The sequence below is a fragment of the Oreochromis aureus genome, linkage group 16 (genome assembly GCF_013358895.1).
Source record: "Oreochromis aureus strain Israel breed Guangdong linkage group 16, ZZ_aureus, whole genome shotgun sequence".
NCBI lineage: Eukaryota > Metazoa > Chordata > Actinopteri > Cichliformes > Cichlidae > Oreochromis > Oreochromis aureus.
This window is the reverse complement of record NC_052957.1, coordinates 2,501,878-2,514,237: the sequence shown is the minus strand read 5'-3', so window position 1 is coordinate 2,514,237 and position 12,360 is coordinate 2,501,878. Positions and strand designations below refer to the sequence as shown.

At 48.6% G+C, this 12,360-nt stretch overlaps 1 protein-coding gene across 2 annotated transcripts in view; it reads right to left on the bottom strand.

Annotated features, from left to right (window-relative positions):
- The window catches only part of pard3bb (par-3 family cell polarity regulator beta b), a 248,745-nt gene that overhangs the window by 202,272 nt on the left and 34,113 nt on the right, over window positions 1–12,360 (bottom strand). The window lies entirely within an intron of this gene.

The following is a 12,360-nucleotide window of genomic DNA, read 5'->3' as shown; positions in this document are numbered from 1 at the left end:
TGGCTTCTTTAAATAAACCAAAAACAATAGAAGCTCTGTTTGGTTTACTGCATGCACAAGCACTCAACATGTGTTACCTTGTGGATGAGCACGCTATAGAGGACATCCAACGAGCCCAGCATTCCTGTGACAGAGCGTGTCCTACTGATTAACCACTGACTCCATTAATGTCCTCTGTGCATGTGTGCGCACTGTGCTAACTCTAACTGGGTTATATGGCGGTATCCCTGTCTATTGAGCACTGCACCGAGTCTGTGTTTAGCCTAACGTTGCACAGAGCTCGTCCACACTGTGTTCTAGGGGCCTCCACGCACAGGCTGAATAGCCCTGTGTGTATGTGTGTGTTTATGTGCATCGTGTCCATAGTGGCTAAGAGTAAAGAAAGGAGACTTTGCCAGCAAAGCCAGAGGCTTCATGTGACAGTGGACCCAACAACAACTAGGATTTGTTTGCTGTCTCTTACTCAGGCAGATGCTACTATGTTCCCACAGTGCAATCTTTTTTCATGGACTGGGATCAGTGGATCAATAATCTACCAGTGTATTTCTGTATATTTGGGTTCTTTGGCGATATATTTTGATGTAAAGTTTTACTAAATGTTACTGTAATTCCACAATCATAACATCACTGTTAGACTGTGTACGGCCCTTTCCACTGTGTGTTGCTAGCAGACCCCACCTTTCACCCTTTATGATTGGGACGCTGCATTAGCTGGCAGCCATTCACAGTTGTAATTAATAAACACTCCAGAACCTCATTATTATAACTTTCTCATATACACAGGTTCATATACAATAGGCACACAGGAAGAGACTAGCAACAAGTAAAATAAGAACCAGGTCCAGAGTTAAACTCTCAGCTTTGAGGGGAGCAATTAAAGTGACAACTAATGGGAGTGAATGACACTGCAGACTGACATGTAAGCAGTTGGTAAATACGTTAGAGGTGTCACCTACGCAACTGGAGCCTGGACTGTCAGCTAGTGACAAATTGTCAGCTTTCTGTAGAAGAAGCTTAGTGTGACAGGACTTAAGGACCTGCCTGAGTATCCACCTGTTTTTAGTCTCACAGTAATTTTCCCTGGGCTCACTGTTTGTGGAGAGGTCGGTGTTAACATTTGTTGGGATGCTATTATTTAATGTAACAACTTGCTGTCAACTCAAGCAGTGTTATCTTTATACTTCTACAACTGCTGCTCAACCTGAAGCTACATCAATAAAAACACAGATCAGGGCGTAGTAAGAAATTATTCAGCCTTGGCAGCATCTTTAAATGCAGTAAATACGACTTGAGATGAATAATTGTTTTAACAAATACTAAGCCAAGATGCAGAAGCAGTAAGTGAAAAACTACATACAGCCGGGAACTAAATAGTTTGTGGAACCATTTTTAGCAGTAGTAACTGGAAGCACTCCTGTATGACTTGATCAGTCTGTGACATTACTGTGGTGGAATTTTGGCCCACTCTGCTTTATAACACAGACCCACCACAGCATTTCAATGGGTTGAGGTCTGGGCTTTGACTGGGTCATTACACTAACTTCATTCTTTTCTTTTTCAGCCATAGATGTGCAGATTTACCACTGCTCCTGGGATCACTGTCCTGCTGCATTGCCCAATTATTCCCAAGCTTTAGCTGTCAGACAGCTTCATGTTTAGCTCTAGAATACTTTAGTATACAGACGGGTTTAGTTCCTGTGGTGCAAAACAAGCCAAATCATTGTGCTCAACATGGGTATGAGTGTTTGTGCTGATATGCTGTGTTGCAGTTTCACCAAGCGATGTGTCGTGCAAATCCTGACCAAACGTCTCCCCTTTGGTCAACTTCTTACTCCAGAAGTTTGTTCAGATCAGGTCTTGTCATGTTCTCTTAAGAGAGAAGAGATTTTCTCTCCCAGTCTTTTTCTGATAGGATGTGTTCAAGTTCATGACAGTCCAGAGGTTGTTTTTTTTTGTTTTCTGTAGGTTTTCCGAGCTTTTCACAGTCTGACCTCGGGCTGAATTTGCTGGGATGTTCACTCCTGGGAAGACCGCCGTCTGTCTTGAATGTTGTAAATCTGCATTCTTCTGCAGACCAATTAAATTCAGACAGTTTGGAAATGGACATATAACCATTCCTAGGTTGATGAGCAGCAACAACTGGCTCTCATCACCTGGATCATTGCTCCCGACCAGCAAACTGCCAAACGCCTGCTTTTATAGAGTCGGTCAGACTGATGATCAATTAATCCAGCACGTTTGATTATTAGCACATGGCTTCTAAGCGTGCTGTTCTACACTTTGGCTTCGTTTTTGTTATACAAATTATAACCTGTCTGATTTTTAGTTCATCATAATTAAATCATTTTAAATAATTTTATTTCCTACCATTTAAAGAGGGTGTACTTTCTTTTTCCCATTTCTGTACATACTTTTGCTTTTTCCCAGCATAAACTCTCCAGGAAGAACCAAATAGTATCAAGTTACACAACATCGCACCTTTCTTGCCATCTTCCCAGCAAATCTCACCAGCTATTCAGCACAATCAAGGCCTCTCCGTCTTTCACACATTCATGTTCTGTCACATTCCCCACTTCCATCTGTCTAACACGGATTTCTCTCTTTGTCTTACTCAATTTTTCCTCTTATAACAAATCTTCGTTTTTTGCCATATTTCTGTTGACATTGTTATCCTTCCCCAGGTCATTCCCAACCTTTTGGAGCCACGGCACATATTTCACATTAGAAAAATCACACGGCACACCACCAACCAAAAATGTGACAAAAAGCATATTGATATTTTTCCCCGCACACCAGGCATAGCAGAATTGGCTCGGTTTGTCCCCAGTATACCCCTTTTGCTTTATTCTGACCACTACTCATGCTAGGGCCTTCACCTGGGTCAGAGTTTTCTCCAGGACCAGGTCAGACTGGCTGCTTTTTCTTTTCAAATATTTATCTATTGCTATTACGCGCTGCGTTGTCTCACAGCGTGATTATTATATAATTTCTTCTTCGACTTCTTCTGTTTTACTGGCAGTTGGCAACCCATTTAATTAAAGCAGGTAGTTATACTGCCCTCTAGTGGAAGAGAATATAATTGTTCTACCCGTTACTCACGGCGATCGCTTAGAGCAGCGGTCCCCAACCTTTTGTGCTCCACAGACCGCTTTAATGTCAGACAATATTTTCACGGACCGGCCTTTAAGGTGTCGCGGATAAATACAACAAAATAAAATGATACGGCCGAGACAGAAACTGTGATATTTTGTAAATATAATAATAAATGCAAGTTTACTGTGTAATTGTGTAACTTTATTAGCAGCGTCCTCCTGAAATGCACCAACAACACAGAGTAACATCCTCCTCTCTGCCCTTTAATGCTCTCTGGTCGCTATGGTAACGCGTAAATATTTCTTTCAAAATAAGACACACAACTACAACACAGGAAGAGACCCAGGGAAACAGAGTTAATGATAAAAACTTTGAAAACCATAAATTTCACACCCGAGCCTCAACTCTCGCGGCCCGGTACCAGGCCGTGGGCCGGGGGTTGGGGGCCGCTGGTTTAGAGTACCAATCAACTGGAAGATGAAAACCTGCAAAGCACTAAATGTGATGAAAGGGGTGTTACTTTTATTTTGGACCCTTTTCCAGTTTTTTTTTTTTTCTTCATTCTGAACTTCTACAATATGGATACAATGTACCTGCTTGACATATAATCAAAGAAATGTACCATCAGAAGAACATTTAACTTTCTGGATGTAAGAATCAATATTAGTGTCGAGTAAGAGAAATTCCTCCAAGACGTTCAAGAGGACGGGACAGTCTGACATACAGTTAAAAAGATAATACTTCCAGTCATGTCTGTGTTGGCACGACATAACAAAAAGAGCTCACATTCCTCACCAGAAAACTGCTTAAGAACAAGACTAATAGCTTCCAGATAAAAACAAGCACAGAGCGGTGGCAGAGATTGTTAAAAAAAGAACATCTGAAAGGATGACTGGAAGAAAAATGTGTAGACAAATTCAACAGAGCCTTGCCAAGTCTCTTAAAAAGCTGAGGGGGAAAGAAAAGAAAGACAAGCAGAGCAGATATGGGAGGACTGCTTCTGTTCTGTTCAACAGGGAACTCAAAGACCTGCCAAACAAAATGACACCACAGCCTGAGCACGCGAGGAAGAGCGGGATGAGAGAGACGGAAAGGTGAGACCGCACTGAGCAAAAGCACCGAAAAAGACAAATGGGCACAGAGAACGTGAGAGACGGAGACGAGAGAGACTTATAATGATAATAACGAGGCAGACTGACAGATGTGTGGTACTGTAAAAACCTTCAGGATGTCAGAGAGCAAAAAGCAAACCTGGAACTGGAGACTGTCAGAGAGTCACTGTGTCAAGTGCAATGACGTGTAAGCAAAATGAAAAGTTGCATGCTGCCAGTTCCAGCCCTGCTCACCTGTCACCTGCCACAGGCCGAGCACAGACATTTTATTTAGAGGAAATTTTAAAACAGATTTACTGTCACATATCTGAAAAATATTGAACAACTTGGGTCAAAATTTGACTCAAAACCTGATGATTTGTGTAATATTTTATTACCAAACTGTAATTTTTCTCTCTGTGACTCTTCATCTCAATCGTGTAATTATATATAACATTTAACCTTCAACGTCAAAACTCAAAGACAATGGCAGTAAAATTTTGTTTATTTCCTTCTTCTGTCAAACACACATTTTACTTTGATCGTGTTGCTGACAGCATCATGTAGAATTGTCTTCTAATTGTCTGTGAGTCTTAATTCAAAAATACTTTCTTTTTTAGAGGCAGGTGACAAGACTTACACAACTACATTTACTCGTATGCCTTTGCTTGTTTCCATGATTCATTCTGATCTACATACTGTACATCCAATTTTTGGCACCAAGTCTTTTCATAATAAAATACATGTAATTTTAGTCCTTTTATTTTTAATTAATACTTTCACAGTTTACAAGTGAACAACCCTCTGTCATTATTCCCAGTTTAGCAAACAACAGTAATCATTGACTAAATAAAATCTAAACATGTGAAGCCTCATCACTGATAATTCTCTTTTTTCATTTATTTTCTCATTTTCTAATAAAGTAACTTCACTTCAGTGAAAGGAAAATGTTTTACATGATGCACCATGTTTACACTGCTCAGCATGTCCTAGTGTGAGTGAGTGCAGAGCTGGCTCCTACGCCTTTGTTGTGAAGTAAATGAAATTGATATGGGTAAATTAATACCAGTCCAAAATTGGCGTCGGTGCACATGCACACACACCTCCATTACCATCTTTTTCCGCATGATATGCTTTTTAATCGGCTCGATTAAAGCCCGATTGATTGGTTTGGTGTGGATCGATAAAACGCTACAATCAGAAAAAATGCACGAGTACATCCGCGGCTCACAAACAGTTTGTGGACTCTCACTTTCACACCCAAACAAAACAATCTTTAAACACGCTTAAGCTATCCGCACACCACTGACCTTTGATTTCCACTCACAACCACTTACCATAAAAAATCCACGATGATGAAGTGTGTATTTGTGTGTCTGTGTGCGTACTTTGGCATCTTATCCAGTCAGCAATATCCGTAGCAATGACCACTCCATCACCACAGCTGCATCAATACAGTCATACATGACCACAACTGTGGGAGTATTTCATGAATAGTTTATGGATGTTGTTTCACTGATTGTTTTATAGGTTGGTTTTGGAGATGGCTTTGGGTGTGATACACATAGAAACGAAGATTAAGGAAAAACAAGATCAACAAATAACAATTTTCCATTTTTCTTTTTGCAAATATGCTAATTTACTGCCGACTTTTCATGATTGCCTTCCTTAAAAATGTGAATAATAAACTCAGATGAACCGAATAAAACAGTGAATTGAGGATAATAAACAAGTGTGCCAGGCCCAAAAATCGCATAGCTTTTATTGTGACACCACATAAGAAAGACACCAAGTATGATCACACAAACAAGCACACACACACACTGACAGAGGATAGACTGACAGCACCACCTAGTCACGCTCAAAAGAAACTGCACCTTCCAAGCCACAAACACACACACACACACACACACACCCCCCTCTGCTTTTGTATCATTTATGAGTCTACTACTTCAACAAAAAAGAGATAAGTAAAGACGTGACCCAGAAGCAGAGGAAAACACAAACACTTCATCACATTTTAAAACTACCAGACAACTTTACAAGCTTGTGAGCCTGTTTTATCTGTTATTTCACTCCCTGCTCTTTAAGTTATTTAGGTGTAGTGCCAAAGTTTAAAAACATGTGACATAATTGTGATGCACCAACCACAAACATCTGGTTTGCTGCTGTGGGCAGCTACGGCCACTCAAGCAGCAGATTAAAGCTAAGCTTGAAGAACAACACTCAGGAGAAATTATATTTTTAAAGTGGAGCGAGTTTCTATGTACTGACCATAAAAATAATCGTGCATAAATTGTGCAGATTACAAAGAGAATTTGAATGAACCCTGAGGCAGGTCAGCTCTTCTGTTCCAGGCTACAAGTTGGCGTTTCTTCTTTCATCAGCAGATATTCCTGCTTAGCCCCGTTTCCCCCTCTGGCATTGCTTTGCCTTCCCTCCTTTGCTTCCCACTTTTCTCCTCCCCTGCCTCCTTTCATTTTACACTGTTTTTCCATGGCTTCTTTCTTCGGCTAACCCGTCTCCCCTCTGACATGGTTCTCTGAGTTTACCGTAGATTTAAGTGTGTGCAGGTCTTTTAATCTCATTCAGAATTAAACTGAAGATTATCTTTACAGTAACCAAAGTTTGGAGAAAAACTAAAAATGCCAATCATGACCTGCTTATACTGGTATTTTTACATATAATGTGTCATTTTTGACTCTTTTCTATGTTCACAGTCAGCTGACGGTGCCAACACTCAGCCTCCTGCTAGATGCACCTATGGTATCAATTTGAAAACCCTACATCGCCTCGTAGTCGAGTCATCGCATTCAAGAACTCAGGTGTCCACTCGTCATAGGAAACTCATTTCTGCTGCTTGTATCCACAGCTTGCAAACGAGACCCCGAGACACTTGAACTGCTCCACCTGGGGTATGTGGACACTTCACCATCAAATATGCTTATTTTTCAGACCTCCACCTCTCCAAAAACCTGACTTCACTTTAGGGCTGCCACAAACGATTATTTTGATAGTCAACTAGTCACCGATTATTTTTGCGATTAGTTGACTAATCAGATCATGCATCCATTGAACGTAAAACATACAGCTTATTGCGCCAGCATGCATCTGCTCTTATATAACTATCATTATCTTACAGCTTTAAGTGTTTAAGGTATGCGCTAACTAAAAATAAAGACAAGATGATAGTTTATTGAATTTAAATGAAATTTGCAGATTGTTTCGGAGGAGTTTAATAAACGCAGCCGTCTGCTCCTTGCTATCTAAAATATAACAGGACACCGGAGTATATTCTCGAGGATCTCACACTTCTGATAATCAGTCATCTGCTTGACGTTTATTCAGCTGTGTAAAAACTATAACTTTCATCTCAGCCAAACCGATTTACTCAGGAACAAATAAAATACTGAAAAAAGCCAAAGAATAACATTTTTAAGTTATCTAAGTGACTTATATATCATGTTTCACCTGAGTAGCGAAAGACAGCGGTGGGTTTGAAAACGATTTGCCCGGAGTCCGGTGTTCTCACCGGCTCTAGTGAGCCGTCAACCCCAGCTAGCTATCGAGCTAGTGGGTAACAGACATCTCCGAAAACATCGGAGCGCTTTTGAAAATATGTGGTGTCTTGATAAACTACGCAGATATTTTAAGTTTTCACAGCTACATTCCCGCCTGAAAATATTGTGGCGAGCTCAGGAAAGGAGGAGACAGAGGTTTCGGTTGGTCTTGCTTCCCCAGCTAGCCAGGAGCACAGCCGTTTATTTCACTTTGCAGAGGAACACTGGCGCGAGCCCACTGCTCAGCGCGGCAACAACACAACAACAACAAAAGGTGCTCTCTCACCGGAAACCCCCTGTCGCAGAGAGAGCGTCACCTGTAACCATGGCAACATGACAACAGAACATAACTGCAAAACAGAACATAAGTGTCCATAACATCCCCGAACAGCCCTGGCCCGCTACATAGCCCCCACCTAAGGGGTCAGTCGTCCCCGACAACCCCATTACCCCACACAAAGTCCTGCAAACGCCCCGGTGCCTTCTTCTGGCGCACCGGCCGGTCCCGACAGGCGGGGGAAAAGTCACTCGGGTCAGAACATGGGGCGCTGCCAGCATCCCCTGCCTCGGCATCTGCCGGAGCGAGCGGTCGATACGGCGAGAGTCTGTCCTGGTGCAACACCACCAGGCGCCCCGGGCCCGGCATGCGAACACGGTACACCACTTCTGTTAGCCGCTCCATGACCTCCGCCGGCCCTTGCCAGTGACTGCAGAGTTTTGGGGACACTCCTCTCTTGCGAACTGGGCAGTACACCCAAACCTTGTCGCCCGGCACGAAAGCTCCCCTCGGCACCTGGTGTCGAGGCTCTTTTTCTGTCGTACTCGGCGCTGGCCTGGGCCTGGCGGGTGTAGTCATGAACCACCTGCAGCTGCTCCCTCAGCCTCCTGTAGTAGTCCATCTCTGGCCCACCGACAATCTCCGGCTCGGTGGGGACCCGAACACCAGATCCACGGGCGTCCGGAGCTCCCCGTCCAAACATCAAAGCGGCAGGTGTGCACTGGCTGGACTCCTGAACCGCAGTCCGACACGACCAAAGGACCAGGGGCAGATGTCGGTCCCAATCCCGCTGGTGGCGGCTGGTGAGAATGGCGAGCTGGGTGGCCAGCGTGCGGTTAAAGCGCTCGACCAAGCCGCCGCTGCGGGTGAAGCGGTGTGGTTCTCGTCTTCTCCACCCCCAGCCGCTGACAGATCTCTCCGAAGACCTTCGATTCGAAGTTACGCCCCTGGTCACTGTGGAGCTCAGCCGGGACCCCAAAACGGGTGAACATCTCCTCCACCAGCTTCTCCGCCGTCGTCGATGCACTCTGGTCCGGCACAGCGTAGGCCTCCGCCACTTTGTGAAATAATCCATGGCCACCAACACGCATCGGTTCCCTGACTCCGTAACAGGAAAGGCCCTAGGACGTCACTCCCACTCGCTCCATCGGGGCCCCCACCAGGTACTGTTGAAGGGGGCAGTGGAGCGTTGAGTTGGGCCCTTCTGCGCCGTGCAGGTGTCACAGCAGTGCACATGAAGTTCCACATCCCGTTGACAGCCAGGCCAGTAGAACCGTCCTCTGAGACGGCGGAGAGTTTTGGCATTCCCATAGTGGCCGGCCCCCACCGAGCCGTGGACGAGCTCGAGCACCTGCGACCGCAGCGACCGAGGCACCAACAACTGCAGGAGATCTCTGCCCTGCCCAGGGGCCCGCCATCTCCGGTACAGGAGGCCGTCGTGGGTCTCCAGGTTGTTGTACTGGGAGTAGTAGGCCTTCACTTCGGGCTCCTGTCCCGACACCCCCGTCCAGTCGGGGCGTTGCGCCGCCTCCAGCCAGGCCCCTACCTGAACCAACGTCGCATCAGCCTCCTGCTCCCGCTTCAGCTGCTGCGGGGTCAATGGGAGCCACCCCCCTCCGCTGGCCGTGGCCTGAGCAGCAGCCACCCCCAGCGCCTCCTGGGCCCGCTCCTCCTGTCACAGACAGTAGCGGCACTCGACGGCCATGCAGGGCCTTCTGGAGAGGGCATCAGCGTTGCCATGCTGTCGACCTGCCCGATGCTGGATCTCAAAGTCGTAACCCTGAAGGACCTCCAGCCAGCGGGCCACCTGACCCTCCGGGTGTTTGAAGTTCAGGAGCCAAGTCAGAGATGCATGGTCGGTGCGCAGGAGGAACCGGCAGCCGTGCAGATATGGCCGGAAGTGCCGCACCGCTAGCACCACAGCCAGCAGCTCCCGCCGGGTCACACAGTAGTTCCTCTCGGCTCGCCCCAGAGCTCGGCTGAAGTATGCCACCACTCGTTCTCCAGCATCGTCCTGCTGGGAGAGGACCGCCCAACTCCCACGTTGCTAGCATCAGTGTCCACAATGAAGGGTTGCGGGCGCCGGGTAGGCCAGGACTGGGGCTCTGGTGAGGGCCTCCTTCAGCTGTGCGAAGGCCGCAGCGCAGGCATCACTCCAGCCAAACGGCTGGCCCTTGTCGGTTAAGCGGTGGAGGGGGCTGGCTGTCGTCGCGAACCCCTTAATGAACCGACGGTAGTAGGAGGCTAGGCCCAGGAAGCTCCGCAGTTCTTTGACGTTCGAGGGAGTCGGCCAATCCCGGACCGCAGCCACCTTTGCGGGATCGGTGGCGATGCCCTGAGCGCTGATCACATGGCCTAAGAACGTAGTCTCTCTCGTCAACAGCCGGCACTTCGCAGGGTTGAGCCGCAGCCCAGCTTGACGGATGGCCCCGAAGACCTCGCTCAGGTGGGACAGCGCACTGTCGAAGTCGCCACCGTGTACCAACAGGTCATCCAGGTACACAACACAGCGGCTACGAGGGATGTTCACGAGCACCCTCTCCATCAACCTCTCAAACGTCGCTGGCGCATTGCAGAGCCCAAAGGGCATGACCCTGAACTGCCACAGCCCCTGTCCAATGGTGAACGCAGTCTTAGGCCTTGCTTCGGGGGCTAGCTCCACCTGCCAGTAACCACTGCGTAGGTCGAGGGAGCTGAACCAGCTGGAGCCGCTGACGTAGTCTAGGGCCTCGTCGATCCGTGGAAGCGGGTACGAGTCCTTCTTGGTGACTGCATTGAGACGGCGAAAATCCATGCAGAACCTCGGGCTGCCGTCCTTCTTCCCCACCAGGACCACGGGTGCCGCCCATGGGCTGTTGGACGGCTCTATCACCCCAGCCGCAGCCATCTCGCGGATCTTTTCCTCTGCCACCTGCCGTTTGGAGAGGGGCAGCCGGTGTGGGCGCAGACGGATGGGTTGAGCAGAGCCGGTGTCGATGGTGTGCTGGACCAGCCCCGTCTGCCTGCAGTCTTTGTCACTGGCGGCAAAGATGTCCACATTCTCGTCCAGGAGGCACCTCAACCGCCCGGCGCTGGTCAGCGTTGAGAGACCTACGCTGCTGCGCTGCCACAGGTCACCAACAGCCTCGGTTGTCTCGGTCGAGGGAGATTTATCGGGTTGAGAGGCCGGGGCTGAGGTGCGTAGAGATGACCCAGAGCCACCGGCACCCGAAATCTGCTGAGCGGCAGCCGCCCGACGCCTGTCTCGTCTGGCTCGGGTTCCCTCCGCTCCCTGCTTTTGACCGCACTGAAGGGCAAGAGTCTCTGTGCCAAGAGTGATAGCCCGCTTTGCGGTGTCGACGCAGGCCCCCCAGCGGGTCAGCAGATCCAGGCCGATGATGCACTGGTCTTGAATGTCAGCAAGCCAGAAGTCGTGAATCAGCTCCAGATCCTTCACTCGGATCCGCAACGGTTTCTTCCCCCGCATATCAGCTCTCTCCCCCGTCACTGTCATCAGCTGGGTGTCGGTGGGCGACCAACCCTCGACCAACGACCCGGACGTTCCAGGAAGCACGCCAGGTCGTATCAGGGAGATGGTAGACCCCGTGTCCACCAGGGCCCGGCATGGCTGGCCCTCAACGCAGCAGCTCAGGTAGAGTCCCTTGAGGTGCCCAACCCGGCCCACCACCGTGCATCGTCCTTGGAGGGGGGCAGGAAACTGGGGCGATGGTCCCCTCACTACACCGCTCCCACCCCGTTTCCCTGTGGCTTCGTGGTTCTGGCCGTCGGGGCAGGTGCTGGGCAGTCACGCGCCACGTGGCCAGGCTCATCGCACCTGTAACAGCGGTCGGTGGGACGACAACGACGCCTCCGAGGCACCGAGGGCTGCAGCTGGCATATCTCCGCGACCGCCCCCTCCCCGTCGCAGTCTGCGGCTCTGATTTGAGGGTAGCTTGGGGGGCGCACCTGCTGGTTAGGTGGCGAGGTGAGCACCAGCTCGGCCCTTTCAGCCTGAAGGAGCGCCTCACTGAGAGTCTGAGGCATGGCCAGGCGGACGTGTTGGCGCAGTCGCTCTGGAAAAAGTCCACGCAGGAAAGCATGCAGGCTAAGCTCCTCACGGGCTGCTGTGGGGAACTCTGGGTAGCCACGACGAGCATACAGCAACACATCCGCTGCAAAGGTGCCCAGGCTTTCCCCTGGCCTACGGCTCCGGTTGGTCAGCTGCTCCCTGCTCTGATCAGTGGAGTGCCGCTGCCCAAATCGCCTCTCGAGTGCTATGGTGAGGGCCTGGAGCTCATGCTGTTCTGACGCGGCTAGGTCAAGGAGTACCTGCAATGCATCTCCTTCCAATGCTAGCGCT